The following is a 15844-nucleotide window of genomic DNA, read 5'->3' on the forward strand; positions in this document are numbered from 1 at the left end:
CATTTTAGTTTCTGAAGTGACGTCTCGCTTCAGACATCCGCCTGTCTCTGAGTTTTCTCACTGACCGCCTCCCCTGACTGTCTCCCCTGATTGTCTCCCCTGACTGTCTCCCCGACCAACTAACTCTCACTTCCTATATTGAGAAGTCCATGCATCCCGGCCACGTGAGCAAAATTCACGTGTTTCAACATGCGCGACTTTGCACGTTTCCGACATTTATTTCCCAATAACCTATTTTTCTTGTGTTGTTTCCACAAAGGAATTCAACCTACATATCTAATTTATATAACCCATATTTTATTATCCACATTCTTTTAATAATTGAATAGTTTATTTATTATTTATTTCATCCGAATTAACAATTTACTGGACATTCCATTTAAACCTATTGTTCTTTAAAACTTATGTCCAGGGTTCGATTTCTGCTTTCTCTTATTTTCATTTTTACTAATCTCTCTATTTTTATACTTACATGAACAGGGGACAGCCCTTATAATGTAACAATACCAAATCAAGCCCAACTCTATCTAGCTGCCTAAGCAAAACATCTCCGTTTATGTGATCGTTTTCAGAAGAAAATATTAACACCAGACGAAATCGTAGTCAGTCATAAAGGATTATATAACACCCTCCTACCGGTTCCGTAGGTTGACGCAGGAAAAATAAACTCCATTATCAGTTATTTATATAGATCACACATACTAATACTGACAAAACTATTGTGAACACATACAGAGACATTATTACATTTTTTCTATTTCATACATTCTAAAAAGGAAAGAAAACAATTTAATTAAACACAGAATAAAAAATCCGCACGTAATTCTTTTTTACCTTTCTCTTTTTACAAATTGTTTTATTATAACTTGTAAGTATAGGACACATACACCAATTACAGTTTATTTACTAGAAGTATAATTGCAATTGCCTCCACTCTAAATTTTACTTTGTGTGACAGCTGATTACCATAACAACTAACACCATACTTGAAAGTTTATCCTTAAAATCACCAGCTTACTATTCACAGTCCACATACATTGGAAAAATACACTGAATACATTGCCAAAGCTGCTGCGGAGAGGTGGGCTCTCTCTACTGTGCTAGAATGTTACTCGCACCTTATATGTTTACAAACAAAACATTCGAATATATATAGCATATTCTTGACTCATCTGGGATGGTGAGAGAATAAAAAAACGTCTAAAATCTAATAAATCCTGTACTGTCGGTTAAGCCTCAACTTCTGTCCCATTACCGCAATATTAAACCTCTATGCCTGTTTTTGGTCCAATAAAATTTCGCTGATGAACATACAACACTTGTGTTCTATCGACGTACGTACTCCTGGCTCACCTGACAAGGAGTAAAATGCCGATCATTTACTGTTGCGATCCATAGATGCCGGACAGCTTTCTACTTTAATACTTTCGTTCGTCGACTTCCAATTTTCTTCGTTTTCTGCTTCTCTAACTGCACTAATCTACAGATGTTTATATGTAATGTGAACATACATAATTCTGTTCAACCCTTCTGCAGTCTTCTATTAAACACGATCAACTGTATAATTCAAGGGGCAATATGTCATGTCTTACTTAGGTGAATTTTCTTTTTAAAGGATTCGTACACTGGTCATTGTCGCTTGCAGAATTATCTTCCTTACAGCTTTGAAACAAACGCCATCATTCGTAATCAAAAGCATTTATTTATTTTTCATGTTTCGTATACATGGCGACTGAAAAGTACCCGTTTTTTAAACAACTTATAACGTCGTTTCATTTTTGCTCCGTTTTACCCGGAATTACTGTCTTCGCCATAAGCATTTATGCCTCGTCTATATCATACTTGTAAACGTCATATTATATCCGATCTTCTGACATACTTTTCTCCAAATAAATAGTATCTGGTCGTTGGTATGTTTCGTCTGAATTTTTAGACACATTCCTTAAAAAAGATATTTTGTTGAATACGTATTAATCCTTTGTTTGTTGATCAGTTAATTGATGTCTTACGCAAAGGAATGTTCTGATTTCTGATCTCTCTACCTCCCTAAACATGGCGTTTCCGTTATTATTTTCATTCTTTATCCATATGTTGCTTGTAGTTAAGACGAATTCACCCATGCTCCTAATGTACGATCGGCTGTATCAGCGTCATATTACTTTAGCCTAGGATCGGTCACAGGTATACCAGATAGTTAGAAATATCGATTTAAGAAATTGTTTTTTTTTAGAAATATTAACATTCTACACGATTCTTAGAGAGAAATTAGTTGATTCGTATCTGACATGACTCATCACTTTCATTGTCAAACTTTTAATTTCAAGCCTCGGCGCATTAAGGCGTCCATGTGCATTAAACTTCTAATACTGATGCAATTAGAGCAATTGCTAATTAGCGGAAGTCCGCCATTAAAATATACTTTTACAAAAATAATTTGAAAAATCTTAAATTACAGCGTGAAACATTGTATTCTTTAACAAGGCAAACATTTAATATCCTCTCAATTGAATCGGACACATGGCGAATAAAAGGAAAGAAGGTTTTATTTATATTTTTTTCATAACCATGTCCCTATTAGGTTTTTTTAAAATTTGGGGAAATTTTAAAAATCAGCTACGAGTGATGCTAATTGGCGGTTTCAAATAATGTATTAATTAATATCCCCAAACAAGAATAATAGATCTATAAAGGATTAGTTGCACATTTTGTCTCGGAAGTTAACAATGCTATCTGACTAAGATATTCTCCTTCCACTAAGCTGGCATTGTTAAGGTGCATTGAAAAGAAAACAATTTATAACAAAGAGAATTAATAATGGAATTATTAGAGATAAATTTGTACCTTTTGGAGATTACTTTCCATTCTTGTACTCTCTCTTGCAGAAATTGATGTGCTGTTTCTGCTATTACGTAATGTATCGAAAAAAGTGAAAAGAGATAAGAAGAACAAACTTTTAAGCTCCTGTAAGTCTCTTACCTGAGGTCAGAAGATGTGGCCTTTGACCCTGTTGAAACTGCAATGGCCGTGATCGTCTTCTTCCGGGAGTACTTAACAGGATTTTCTCGTTGCGCAAGTTTCGTTGTCGATTCCTGACGTCGGCGTTCGCTGAAATTCGATTTTCTCATGCAAAACAAAAAGAAAACTAACTCAGGGAGTTCTAGTCTACTAAAAGCTAATTCACAAAAATTACAGGTATTTTGCATATGTACGATTGTAAAAGAGAGGTTCGGGCGATTGAAGAACAATAAGTCAATCCCAATGTTACGAAGCTGTATCCAGGCAAACAAAAAGAACACAATGAGAAATTTCGGGAATTAAAACGACCTATATCCATGACGCCAATCGGCCAATCAGAACTCAACACGTTATTCGGAAACGTCCCGAATCCTTTGCGTGTGTGCACCTCTGCAAGGCTTGCGGGTCTGGGATCAGCACTCAAATTTATTCACACGCTCAGAAAGGTTAACACTTTGAACCATCGTGCCCAGAAAGCCAGACACCCTGAGCATGTGCTCGTCAGGCCAAGAACGTATGTATGATTTCATTCTAACTTTAATCTGACATCTCTAGTCGTTTTCTCAAACAATAAAATATATATCTGTTTTACAAAAACACAATAAATTCATCACTTCAGGTAGATAACCCGCCGCTATCCTGGATCCAATTAACGCTTAATAGATAATATCAGCATAATAACCCGGCCTTATTCAGTGTTTTAGGGGATCTTAATCTCCACAATGGATATCACTCCCTTGGGCGGTCACGTCACACTCCAGTAGATTAGGAAATACGCTGTTAACTGGTCGTCCTATCACTCACCATTCGTAACACATACTGTCCCTGAAATAACCGAGTGGTTACCAATCGTTGCTTACCTTCAAGATAACATAGTGGCATTATCATACATTGGCCAAAGATGGGATCTATGGAAATCTTTTGTTTATTATCGGCCATACAAACTCGCTTGTGTTATTTGATGCCAAATAATTGACTACACACGAACTCTTAACGTAAATAACCCCGATCAAACTGACAAGCAGCAAAATTCAACCCCCGAACTTAAGAGGTTTGAAAATGGCGAGGAAGCTCCTATTCAAATAGCTACTTTTCTATAAATATTATCTGTTATAACTTTTATTCCTACTCCCGTGCATTACCGACATGCAGAAACTTAAGATGATACTTATAAATGCGGCTTTCTTTATCACATTTAGCCCTCACGTATCAATAGCAATAGGGTGTGTTTGGATTGAAATGCACTAAGAAATAATTAATACATGCGTATACGCTCGATTAAATACAAGTTGTTATTTATTTATGTTATTCTATTTATTTAGTTGATGGACGATTTTCGGTTAATAATTTACTCTACTCTATACTTGTTGTATATTGCTTTTGGCATCATTATTTATATTATTATTACTATTAATATTAGTAGTGGTATTATTAGTAGTAATAGCAGCAGTAGTAGTGGGAGTAGTTATAGTAGCAGTAGCATCAATAAAATTGGAAAAAAATAGTTTTTCGTGATCGAACGATATTTTTCTAAGAAATTAATTCCCATATTTATTCACATAAATTCTTTCGAGTTGAGAACAAAATGACGTCGGATTTGTGTTCGTATTTTTTTCCCACGAGTAAACGTTCATTTATATCCCTAGGCGGCGGCACTCTCCTTTTTATCCTTCTCAGCGCCAACTGATCGTAAACTCGCGCGCAAAGAACGACATAACGTTAAAATCGAACAGACACAAAATCTCAGAATTCAGCACTAACGCTTTTCAACGTTAACCCCCGTCTCCGCTTATTCTCGACTGTCTCAAACACGAGTTCCCTTTTCTCAACAAGTCGGTCCTTTAATCGACCACATGTAGAATTATATGCAAATTACTAGCACGTGCGTAACTATTAAAAAAAATGAAATAAAATAATCTAACTACAAACCTACGTTCTTCTTTATTATTTCTTTGCCCCCCCCCCCGCTCCCGTCACTTTACAGGCTAAACAGAGACGCGATTACTTGCACGAATTATACCTTCTATTTAAGAAATGTTAAATAAAATAACAAACATGGCGGTATTTATACAAAATACAAACCGGGTTATTCTTTAGAAAAACATTCTGTACATAGGGAGGGTAGGGCGTTCTATGACTTTTCTGTAATTTCCTTTTAAAATGTAATAAACTAAACGGACCAGAAAATTTGAATGTAATTTTAAAATATCATCTAGAAACGAACATAACATTTATAAAATGCAAAATACACAATTGATTTTCGTTGCTGAGGGAGTAATTACGTGCTTTGAAGATCAGCAAAAACCAATGACCGAGCATAACGTGTGTAATGTTTGCAATTAAATATTTTTTGTCGGTTTCTATTTGAATATTATTAAGTTTCCTATTGTTGATATTATTAATTTTCCTATTTTTCATGTTGGTAGCATTTTGTTTTCGGAGAAACATATCTTCGTCATATTTCTTGATAAAAATATTTTGATAACTTCCTGAAAAATATTGTTTCTTGAATAATTCTGATTTTTAGATGATTCGGCGTCCTGGAGTGTTCTGTTTTTAATGGCGGGTTCGCTGGTTGGAGGATTCTGCCTAATGGTTATTGTCTTTTTATTCGCGCTTTCACTTTAAATAAAAGGTAGATGGCGGTGGTAAAAACAGGGACTGTGAACCTGGATGTGCCAAGTCCGAATCCAGTTATTTCCACAAAATAATTTTCATTAACAACCTTCACGTGGCCTTCTCATAAGTACTCGATACCTTTCTAGATAGAATTTTGACTAGAAAAATACCGGCGAAAGCAATGCTAACAATAGAATCATATGATTTTTAAGACTTGATGATGGTTTTAATAAATATGTCAAAGCGAGTGGACACGGAAAATACATGGCACCATGTAATCCCAAATAGTGTTGATGAACGCTGGCGAACATGTTTGTGGCGAACCAATAAATGACTAAAATACACTCCTGATCAAAAGTTTAAGACTACTTGAAAATCTTTAAAAGGAACCTTTTTAAGGATAGATTTTAAACTCCTCACGCTTAAGGTTGCCATTACAATAACCTAAAAGGTTGTGGCAGAAAGCTACACCCAAACATTTAATTCAGAAATTTACATTGTTATAAAATGATGCATTTTATACTTGATCAAATTTCAAAGACCAGGTGTATAAATTCTACGAAATTGAACAAAAAGTGTATGAAAACATTACAAAACCAAATTTAATAATGTATTATACCTTCGCTAGATTTGATGACTTCAAAAAGTTCATTGGGGCATGCTAGAAATAAGCGTTTCCATTAAGGTGCGGGGGATTTTGACCCAGCTTCTGAAGATGGCTTGACAGGGTTCATTTTTATTGAATATTGTTTGTTATTGCGATAAACATCTCTTGTCATCTATTTCCAAACATTTTCAATTAAGTTCAAGCCCGGTGAGCATGCAGGATGTCCCAATAGTTTGACCCCATTTGCTTACAAGAAGATCAAAGTCTGTCGAGCAGCGTTGATTGCAGCATTATCCTGTTGGAATACCCATCCATCCCAACACAAACGATCGCCATCCGTCATCAACAACGCTTTTTGTAGCATGCTAACGTAGCCAACTATATGTGACTGCCTTAATTTGATTAGAAGCAAGTTCCCCGTCTTTCATAATAACCAGTCTTATTCTCCTACTCAATGTAAGAGAAATTTTTGTGGGCCTACCAATGGATTTTGCTTTTCCATAATTCTCAGCTTTCCTGCGATTTACTATAACTGCGATCCCAGCTGTGACAAAAATTACTTATCGAAATATTGAATTCGAGCACGTTTACCTTCGGTAACTTTACTAGCTTCAGGCATGGTGAAACCTTTACGTAATAATTGCTTATCTGCAACTGAACTAAAATCAATTTATACCTCTAGTCTTATAATTTTGATCAAGGGTAAAATGCTTTATTAAAAAAAAATGTAAACTTCTGAATTAAGTGTTTGAAATGTAGCTTTTTTTTTCTATAACCTTTAAGGTTGTAGTATTGATAACCATGAGTGGGAGGAGTTTAAAATCTATCCTTAAAAATATTTCTTTTTAAAGTTTTTCAAGTAGTCATCAATTTTTGACTATGCTTTTATTCTTGTTTTCGTTCTATCACCGTGTCTGTCATCCTTTTTAATTCTATTATAACCCTAACACCCTCATCCGTCGCTATCCTGGTTCACGGGAGCATACTTGTGATGTACTTCTGGCCGTGTTCGTCGCTCCCAGCTCACAGGACCATAGATGCAACCCAGCAGGGCTACATTCTTACTTGTCTAGTGGTGGACCCCTCAAGGGTGACCAGACTCTCACTGGTCACTGGAAAATATCTTTCTGCTGCTCAGGGCACGCGAAATGTGCATGACCTTAAGTCCGTGTGGCAACATTTGTTAAGGAATATTAAGGAAAGAGAGAGAAAGAGAGATAGAAAGAGAGAGAGAGAGAAGAGGTGAGTACTAGTGTAGACACGTTGACCGGAAGTCAAGATCAGCTGATTGGATTGCGTGCGAGTCATGTGATCAAATTAGCTGAATCGTTGAGATTTGATTTGGACTCAGAAGAGAACGGACGGCTTCCCGTTGTCTCCTCCTCTTCACTGGGGGAGGGATCGAACGCTGACGTGTGTAGAAGAAGAACCCACACTACCTTCTGCAAGACATCTGGGAAAGTGAAATAAACTATAGAACCAATTCCTTGTCTTGGAATGATTGAATCTTCATCCAAAAACAGGTATCAAGTTTCCCTCCAGGACGAGAAATTCCAGATGATCCAACATCGAAGAAGCAGAGGTAGGTTCTGAAAATACATGTCACTCACACACAATTCCCTTTATAATACAACATAAATATATAATATAACACGTCATCTCTTCTAATCCATTATTAGAGATGCCACAACAACCACTCAACCCTTTATTAGAGACAAATACAACACATTGTCGATTTCGGCCGTCACTCCGGCTTCGTCCTGGATCCGGTCTATCTTTTTCATCATCTGGCGTCCGGGAATACCTGAAATAAACTGCATCTTCATTCAGGCCGGCAATCGAGAAAGAAAGAAAAACTCTGGGACATTTTTATATAACGAAACACTTGTTTATAGTCGAGTTCTTTGATCCAAGCTTCATGATGCAGGTTGTATAACTTAAGTTCCTCTAATTAATTTTCCAGCTAAGAACAAGAGCTTTTCAACTTAGCTCTTATGAGGGGTTCGCCCCCCCCCAGGCGGTGTGAGAGCGAAGTGGACGCATCGATGCGAGTCAGTAAAAGGGACCTTAACTCTAAAAAGCACATCGTTTTTATCAAATCAGAAATTCCCCTTCCACTTTTCTGGAGTTATTCTTTCTTTTCTCTTAGAGCTTATCTCTACCAGACCTCAACCCCCACCTGCACTGAGGTTTTTACTTATTACCAATTAGGCATGATTAGTCAACCCAGGTCGAACAATACCTGGCGGCGACCCCTCACCCCAAGCTGTCTTCATATCGCTCAACAGGGTTTTTAAAAACAACCTTTTCGTTGTTAACAGATATATAACAGCAAATGAGATAAAACAAATTATTATTTGTTTTTTCTCTTTCTGACAAAATCCCATAGACATTTGTTTTGTCCCAATCAGGCATTAACACCCCCCTCTTCTGCCCTCTCTTCCTCTATTTGAAAAACAAGACCATCTCTTTTGACATGTAGATAATTCCAAATCTGCCTCCCTTCTCTTCCTCTATTTGAAAAGCAAGATCATCTGGTGTCGCCAGGGATCTCGTCATACTATATTACAATAATCATCAGTTAAGGATTTTCTAAGTCAGTGTGCAACGTTATTGTTACATGTTTCTCGTTTTAAACGGTGTCCTTACATTTTGATACTCAAACACAACATGTCGTGGCTGAGACAGTCGCCGAAAACAAAGAAAAAGATCGACTCAGCCATTTCAGTTGAAATAATGTATTTATTTATTCATGATTCTTCTGAAAGAACGCATTGCTCTTTGTCTTAAAATTCTTTTATTTCATATAGTCTACATTGTAATTTATAAAAGCCTACCATCTCGGTACGGCTTAAAAGTCTCTAGCCGCCATTACCTGGCCACACGTCTATTTCATGCGGTTCACGATTTTCTTTCTGCTGTTCGCATCATAGTGCACTTTTATCTCTCCGCATGCTGTCCTTTTTCTCTTCTGCTGCTGTGACGTCATTTTACACACTGGCTCGTTCATTTACATATGTGTCATGCGGCTGCTTCACATACAGGCACCTAGACGGCTCCGTTACAAATATCTCACTTTCTTTCACAACGTTAATGTTTTCTAATGCAAATTTACTTTTAAACGTACAGACAATAGAGAAAATACGTAACAATATCTGAAAATAATCGTTTATAATTTTACTTTCACTTTTATAATAAAAAATATTCAATTAATTAACATTCGATTGCTCATGCCTAATCACCAAGCTCAAACACAACTCTATATATACTGTTATTTAAAAGGAACTGTTATGTGTGTAATTATGTATGGATTCGTTCTCTATGAATTCCTAAAAGATCAGGCGATTTTTAAAAAACTTTTTATTCAAATATACTGCATATGCTTGGCAGTGTTCTTAGATAAGTTTTGAATCGGAATGTCTTCGATAAGTATCGAAAACCGGTAATCGAAAATATCTGATGAAATCAAGGAAAAGCGATTTTGACAAAAGTTAACGCCTTATATGTATTACCAATGCATTTTAAAAGCTTTATTACTGCACAAGCAGAAAGGAATGACACATGATATCTACAGAACGTTCTTTCATATGACAGAGACGCGTTCAAAATGAATGCTCCTGTTTAGAGCACAGATTAACTATGATGCTTGATTTTTGCAATTTAAACTTTAATTCATATCATTATCTGAAAATAATTTTATAAAATCAACAGTGCGTTCTCTACAGTTCAATGTAAGCTACAACATATTCCGGGTTGATTCACTGCGGGGAGGCATGTGAGCTTCTTCCTGGTTTATCGCAGTGATTGCCTAACTAGAGCAGGACACCATTTGTTTCGATTGAAAGATTAGCGAATTAACCAATTCCTATGGCAATAAAAATATTGGAGGCTGAATCATTCATTGATACTTATAAAATCCCGGGCAACGTTCGGTATACCTGCTAATATATATATATATATATATATATATACATATATATATATATATATAATTTATAAAAATACACGCATATATTGCTGTAATTACATAAAGAATAAAAATTATAATTTGCTCTTTTTGATTGCGCACTATCAACGACCTTTGTTGAAATTCAATTTTTCTAAATTTTTGGATATTTATCTACCTGGAATTAATATATATATATATATATATATATATATATGCATCTCTCTCTCTCTCTCTCTCTCTCTCTCTATATATATATATATATATATATATATATATATATATATATATAAACTGTCTTCGAAAAATACTCAATACTTGTTGAATATTTATATTTTTTATGCATTTATAATATGGTATTTTATAGCAATTTCATATCTAGTTTAGTTTAAGACATACTAGTATAATATTAAAGTAAATACAGGAGTAAATGTACTTGGTCAAAAGTATTTTCCTATCAAAATTTGTCGCCCTTGTGATTTGTGAACCAGCGCCGAGTCCCGCTGCCATATTCAGTGTCTCCGTGCAGCCATCTGATTGCACCAGGATATTATCGCACTTTTCAGCAGATCCAGGTACAATTTGGTGTTGACTGTCAGGACAGCTTCGTTGCTGTGAGGTGGAATGATGTGACCTTCACTTGAAACCACACCAAAGACCATAACCATAATCGAAAACTCCGTCGAACTGTGCCCTCAATCGTTTAATCGTCCGGATTTGTATTTTAAGTTTGCTGGTAATGGTCCTGTTGCCACAACTTGGATCGGTACTGAGCATGACTTTTACAGCGGCGAATCTTTGATCTCGCTCGTTAAACATTGTTTCACTTTCAGACATAATAGAAAGCTCCTATCTCTTGTAAGATTTGTGCAAAACTGGTAAACTAGTAGATGGCCTGCAACAAAAAAAGAAAAACGGTTTTAATTAAACGGAAATAGAATCATATCACTGTTACTAGGGTGACAAGATTATCGTTCCACTCTATATACTCTGTAAATATACAGTGGCGCCAGAAGTTGTCATCTTTTAAAAACTACAAATTTATGATAAATTTCATGTAACTGTTTAAACACCCTTTAGCTCAATTGATTCAACTTTTATTCCTCTATAATTTTATCTCTTCATTTTTTACTTTTAATTGAAGTATCTTAGTGTTCACATCAATTAAAAAAATAACTTCACATAGAAAATGGCAAAATAATCTCTGCGTAATGGACAATTCTTATTTAAACATAACTTTGGAACATTAATGCAATCTAAATACAACAGGAACACAATACACTCCTTTATATTTAATAGCATAGTCCTTCTTTTTGGAATTTCTTGATTTAGTCTGGAGCAATACTCTGGTGAAAGGGCATCTCACTTCTCTCTAATTTTTGTCTAAAGTTCTTCCAGATTTGAAACTTTATCATTGCGTAGCTCTTGCTTGATGTACTCCGTTTTCTATAGTATTGCCGTCTTGATATTGTGTTGTTCAATTCAAATACGGAATACCATGCTGTTCAAGGAACCTCTTGACATTGCCAGCTGTGTAAATGAGAGCATTGTCCTGCATGAAGATATCATCCAAATTCCGGCCAAAGTACGGTAAAAAATAACTATTCCACATATTAATGTACTTGGTCAAATTAATTCGACCTTGCAAGCGAACACACTTTTTTATAGCCCTTTTCTTTTCCTTTGTATGACGCTATTCAGCACACAGCTCATTTCCATACGCGCGTCTGTGCTCTGTTACATTTTTCAACAACGCAAAATCTGGTCCATTTGTTTCAATAAGATTAGCGTTTAATATTAATATCCCACAATAATTAAACATTATCACTCTACACCACTTTTTCTAGAACATGCTCGTACCATATTTTACTGAATTCCAACCTATTTCCAAATATAGATCCGAATAGATTCTTCTTGCAATAGTGTCATGACGCCTCTTGTACTTCTATTGGCTAACTTTTTACTACTTCTGATGAAGTGCTGTAAAATATCAACTTTCTGCCATCTCAGTAGACACATGCTACTTTTAACTATATGCAGCACATATTAAGGCATCTGTTCCAAACTTCAAATCACATTGTAACAATTATAACATGGTAGGAAGACGGTTCCTCAGCTTAGATACAATACAAGCAAGACTGTGGTGTCCACCGGTTAGAATTGTAGTTCAATGAGATTCGTGTCGAACACCCACAAAAGTCTAATGGCGCAGTCTAAGCCACATCTATGACGACATGGTTAAGTTGACGCGGTAGTTCGATGATGCTCCCTCTTGCTGACTGTACGCTGAAAATGATCACATCAATATGGTTTCACGTCTCCATAGTTATTCACAAGTTGACAAATGATAAATAATCGACTGAAGCAAGTTTTAGTTTCCATTGTGGAGCTTATCTTATTAAAATTTCTGAGTACAAAGAAAACACTTGTAATTATGTACAGTCATCAACAGAAAAAAATACAAATTTACATAATATTTTTTTGTTCTGGCAGTCTCTCAATAGCCATTCCAACGTGGCCTTTTTGTTTCAATTACCGATTATTCCGAGCTTGTCGGTCGGTCAGCTAATCGGTGTTTTTACTGGGAGCAGTGGACAGTAACGCAGGCTAACTACGACCCGTGGTAAACAAAAATTCTACAACTCCCAGCTGATTTTTCTTGCTCTGCAGTACCTTTTAAATGGAGGAGTTAGCATGTTTCCCATCCAACTAATCCTTGCTCGTAACGTCACACTCTGATTCGCCTTGATTGTCTCGTTGGTTATCCCACCAATGCATATTAATTAGGTGATTTTCCGTCAGCAACAAGCATTTTCATCAACTATTTCTCACATACTGGCCGACCTCTCAGCCGTGATCGTTAAGGTGATTTCTAATCTAAATATGGCTAGATACTCAAAACAACCATGCACAAACCATATTGTTAAAATTCTCAATATTGTTTTTCTTTCTTTTCATATAAGCCTTCAAGCCGTTTTCTCTCTCTCTCTCTCTCTCTCTCTCTATCTCTCTCCCTCTCTTTTTTCTTGTTTAGCAGGGTTGCTTGGTAATATCCTGCGATCATCATACAAATAAATTAATATAAAACCTATAATTCAGCTCTTCTTAGCCCCTCGACGTCTAGAGCAATTTTAAACCATCATTACTGGTTGGGTCACGCAACCATCGCCATATTTTTTCTTTTTTTACTGCCTCAGGTAGAATTCTACGAAATTATGTTCTTCTAAAACCACTTGTTTTCTCCTTTTTGTTTATTTATTGCCTTACATATTCTGCTCCTTATAACTTCACTCATTTGCAAATTTTGGCACAACCTATGTTAGCAGTAATATTGCAGTTTAAGGTGTAATGTTTATGACTATTTTTCATGCATTGTTCTATACATATTTATCCTCTTTCTCTTTCTTTTCTCTTTACATAGAACCTATCAACAAAACTCCTTGTATAAAGCACTTCATTGAATGTCATTGTTTTCTTTTTCTTCCTATCCATATCTTTAACTCATTTTCCTTCCATTGAACAGTGCACGTCCATGTTGAAATATATCTACGTCTATATATTTACTGTGGATATTTTGTTTTTCCTATTCGATACGTACCTAAAACATGCTGTAGTTTCTCTTGTACTCTTTTCCTATTATTTCTTTCATTTCAGTTTCTTTTATTTTATCTAATCCCACAATTTCTAAATATGCATATCCTTTTTTCCAACCTTGTTTTTCCTTTACTCATGCAAAACCTTCATCTATTCACTTTCAACAATTTTCCGCCCTTCCATTTCAAAGCATCACAATTATTCACGCAAAATTCTTTAACTATGTAATTATTGGATATTTGAACACTCCTAACTTTACCGTCCTGGATATGACCTTAAACTATATCCAGTGGTGAGCCCCCAGCTTGCGGGCTTTGAGGAGTGTGGAGCCACCCTTTAATTACCATTGCCCCAGGTCCACTCTGAGCCGGAGTGATAGTAGCTGTTAGAAACCGACTTGAAAACAACAAATATATTCTATTAAAAAAATTTCTTCAAACTCTTTGGATTTGGCATTAAATAACCTGAAAAGGGTTGATATGCCGTAAAACAAAAACAACCAACCAACCAAATCCTAACTTTACATACAAGTCATCTATAAATAATAAACGGTTTTCCCGGCACTCCTTCTATGATATAAACAAAAGGGTACTATACTCAAAGCAAACAATAATGGTGATCAGGTGTCTCCTTGAAAAATCTATGTGTTCGCATAAACTTCCTCAAGATCGTCTCCGTTTGACGTCAATAGCACTTTCCATTGTTTCAGACTTCCTTCCAATAAATCTCGGACATCTGCTGCTATTCCAAATATTTCCATCCATTCCTTAGTCTAGCTATCTAGAACCAGTTTATATTCGTTGCTGTATTCTACCCATTGCATGCATAGCTTTGAGAATCTTCCTTTAAAATACCGAAGTATTTTCCTATCAAAATGCATTTATATAAGAAGTGTAGCTATCCTAGGTTACACAACCACCGTAATTTATTTTTTCAAGTCACGATCGCTAGAAGTTGGAAATGAGTTTTTCTTCTCCTAGATGATCAGGCTAACCAGAGTGCGGAGAACCACCTACACAGAGCTACTAGTTTTAAGTCGCTAGTTACTCGCTTGAAACACATCCTTCTGTCAGTAACACAGGTATGTCGGGCTTAGTGACTAGCGATATGATAAAGACAGGAGTAGGACTAGAGTGAGATAGGCCATAGATTTGAACATGCCTTCGGAGTACTTTATAGGAGAGTGGGCGCTCGTCCGCACTGCAGCCCGGCAATATGGGAGCAACTGGACAATTTATTATTATTATTATTATTAGTATTATTATTATTATTATTATTATTATTATTATTATTATTATTATTATTATTATATGTACGGTACAATCACGTTTACACGCCGATTCTCGCCAGATAACCGAAGTTAAGCAACGGTGAGCCTGACCATTACCAGATAGGCGGCCATATGGAAAGACTAGGCGCTGTATGTATCGCGCAGAGTCGTAGAATTTTCCAGGTTGATTTCTGGGGCTGCATTAATTTACTGTTGGTGATGCACCCCACCAGTCTTTGTTAAGGCATGCACGTAGAAGACGGTACAACTCTCATGTAAGCAACTGCTGTATACTCTGTCTCGTGGCAGTATAACCAATATGTGTGGTTGATTCCACACAAAGCCTTCACCACTATAGACAAATCATCTGTGTCGATTTTTGAACAACTTAATGGGAAGGCAAGTTGTGTTACTGCTAAAGCTTTTGTCTTAAATGTATTGTAGTAAATTATTAGGCATATTTTAATATTGGTGTCCAAAGGATGTGCAGATCCTCAAAATGCGCCTGGAGTCTTGTAAGAATATGGTGTCAGTATATATATATATATATATATATATATATATATATATATATATATATATATATATATATATATTTATATACATATATAATAAACTTATTTTTTGAATGTATAAAATATTTAAACACCACAAGAAAAATAATCCCCTCATAAAAATTCAGAAATACTTAAGTGTTATGTCTGCACAAATAATTAACAATAACACGGAAAGTAAAGTTATAAAAATAATATATTAGGCAGAAAAGTTATATACATATTTACATGTCTTCAGA

This window comes from Euprymna scolopes, chromosome 19, assembly GCF_053919585.1.
Source record: "Euprymna scolopes isolate OS-2025 chromosome 19, ASM5391958v1, whole genome shotgun sequence".
NCBI lineage: Eukaryota > Metazoa > Mollusca > Cephalopoda > Sepiida > Sepiolidae > Euprymna > Euprymna scolopes.